The following is a 3012-nucleotide window of genomic DNA, read 5'->3' as shown; positions in this document are numbered from 1 at the left end:
TTTCTTTCTTTCTTTCTTTCTTTCTTTCTTTCTTTCTTTCTTTCTTTTTCCTGCCCCTATCATTTGTCTTCAGAATTTTCTCTAGACTTAGGCTTTGAGCCTTGAATCTGACTTCCAGAGATCTCTGAGTAGCTGACCTTTGTTTTAAGCCTACAGTTTTAAAGAGCCGACAACTGAACCAGGCTGACTTAACTAGGGGATGCTGAGGGTGATGAATGATTTTGCTCATGTTCAACAACACAGAGTTGCCCCTGTTTTCAGTCATACCATGTATAGTGGAACTTTAAGATTGATGAGGTGCTCCAGCTCTTGGTGTATCGGTCTCTAGGAGACATCCAGAGCAGCTCTGGGCTGAAGCTGGGCGGCTGAGCTGCCAGAAGGTCAGACTCCTGAAGCAGATCACTCAGCAACAGTGAGCTGGCTGGTGAGGCTGCCGTCCTGGGAAGTGGACCTCAGAAGTGTTGCTGATCTTTCTTCAGTGAGTCCTATAGATGCTGGTCTTCTGGGTTGTTTAGATAAGGTTCTGTTTATATATCTGACTACTATCCTTGTGCACTTGTCCTGTTTGTCTGAGTTTACTACACATTCATTGATAGAGTGCCTCTCTGTTTCCTCTTTACTCCCTGTGCTCTTTCCTTCTGAGCACAGATTAGTGGGCGTCGTGCTAGACTCTAGGACCTTAGAGATATATGGGAGAGAATATGTCTCCTGATGAGACCCGATAGATAGGACTGGGGGAGGGGCAAGGGTGGAGAAGGGGGAGGGAGGCTGGGATTGGGAAGGGAGGAGGGAGAAAGTTATAGAAGGGGGATACAAAGTGAATAAACTGTAATTAATAAAAAAAAACTTGTATTACTGCTCCTCTTCTGCTGAAGGTTCTGATATTTCAGGAAGCTGTCCATTTCTTCATTGGGCAGGGCTGGGGATGGAGAGGGGGTTGAGGTGGAGGTGAGGGTGGGGGATATCTAAGGGTTCTATGAAAAGACAGTAACCAGAGGCCTGAGACTGCTTATTCACACACAAGGAGTGAAATGAAGAGGGAATAATAGTCTGATAGGAAGACACTGAGAATGGCAGAGCAGAACCACCTTAAAGCTTTAAAAAAATGTTTTGCCCAAGTATATGTATGTGTAGCACATACATACCTGGTGTTCTTAGAAGTCCTGGAACTGAAGTTATTTTTGGATGGTTGTGAACCACCATGTGGGTGCTGGGAATGGAACTCAGATTCTTTGCAAGAGCAGCAAGTGCTTTTAACTTCTGAAGGATCTCTCCAGCTTCAAGCAGAGCTGTCCTGAGAAACATCAATAGCAGAATCTCTTATTCACATACAGCATGACAGGTAACAAAGCAGGTTCTCTCTCTCAAGAAGTACTAGGTTACAGTAACTATTTTGTTTTTTCAGTGTAGAAATCGAATCACACAGGAGGTCTGCCAGGAAGTAGAATTTTTTTTCCAAGGCCTTCTTGGCATGACCAGAGTCTCCCGAGTATGATTCCCAATCAGTTCTTCATCTTCGTGTCTTTGACACGATACTTTCTCTGGTATCTTTGTAATTTCTTCCTTGGTAGGAGAGGATCTGTTTGTGTCCCTGTTTTTGATCGACTTGTTTCAAACTTGGCTCCTGCATAGTCCTTTGAGGTCACCAAAAGAAGCAACAGAGCCACAAAACTGTTCTCATAAGTATGTCAAAGAACTTCACATTCATGTTCATCCATTAGGTAGTGGCCCAGATGCTTGCAACTATACAATTTATTTCCTTTTGTTGGGAATCTATTGACAGAATGGGAGAATGAAAAATTTGGCCTATGCACTCCTAGGTCAAATGTGGCTACTCATTATCTGTGTTACTCCAGGAAAATGGCTCATGGAGCCATGATTGCTGTTATCTATGATCTTACGGAGTAACTGTGATGGAGTGTGGTAGTGGGTAGGAGATACTTACTGTGGAGTCTGGTGCTTGCCATTGACTTTGTCATTTAATGGTTTTAACCCATGCTGCTCATAGGGATGCTCAGTGTTCATCTGAGTCTCTAGGAAAACTGTTGAAAATAACTTTATTTCACTTCATAAACAATATTTGCTCATGTAGATTCATCAAAATCTGGAGCCCAAGTAGAAGCCATGGTGGGTTGTGGCGTTGAAGCACATATTAGGAATGGCTTCCTGTGCAGGGAAGAGAGATCACAATATCTGTGCATGGTGCATGGCCTGTACAGGGGTGGTTTTGTTTTTGCTACAGACTGTTTTGATTAGCCATTAACATTTAAGAACCAAGAGATCTTCAAATAAAAAATGAATATCTCTTCCTGGACTTATATATGGCCTGCTTTAGTTTTTTATGTGACTACCTATGATACATAAAATAATGGTCCCCCAATGATTTCCACATCGTGATTCCTGGGACCTATGAAAATACGAGGTAACAGGGCAGAGGGAAATTAGTTGTTTGTGGGATGGCTGTAAATGACTCAAAATGAAGAGATGACTCTGAGTTATCTAGGCAGGTCCTGTCTTATCTAGGCAGTCTCCTAAGGGCTTTCACATGTAGAGGAGGGAAGCCAAGGAGGGAACTATGGTTTAAAAGAAACCACTAGAGTGAAGCTTTGAAGATGAAGGAAGGAGCCATGAATCAAAGAATTTATGAGAGGCAAGCATTCCTGGTTACACCTTGATCTCTGCTCAGTGGGACCTATTTGTATTTCTAATTTACAGGACTTAAAGATAATAAATTTGAATTATTTATAACTTGGTGGTAATGTGTTTTATTTATTTATTTATTTTTTTTTTTAAATTTTGAGACAAGATCTTACGTAGCCTCAGCTGGCCTTAAACTTGCTATGTAGTGGAGGAAGATCTTGAACTTTTGATTGTCCTGTTTCTATCTTTCAAGCACTGGTGATGGTGGCATGGACCATTGTGTGTGGTTTATGTGGTGTGGGTTGAATCCAGAGCTTTCTAGATGCTAGACAAGCAGTTTACCAGTTGAGTTACATCCTTAGCCTCTCCTGT

This window comes from Psammomys obesus, unplaced genomic scaffold (genome assembly GCF_907164565.1).
Source record: "Psammomys obesus unplaced genomic scaffold, mPsaObe1.curated_primary_1811, whole genome shotgun sequence".
In the NCBI taxonomy this organism is placed as follows: Eukaryota; Metazoa; Chordata; class Mammalia; order Rodentia; family Muridae; genus Psammomys; species Psammomys obesus.
Note: the sequence above shows the minus strand (reverse complement) of the source record.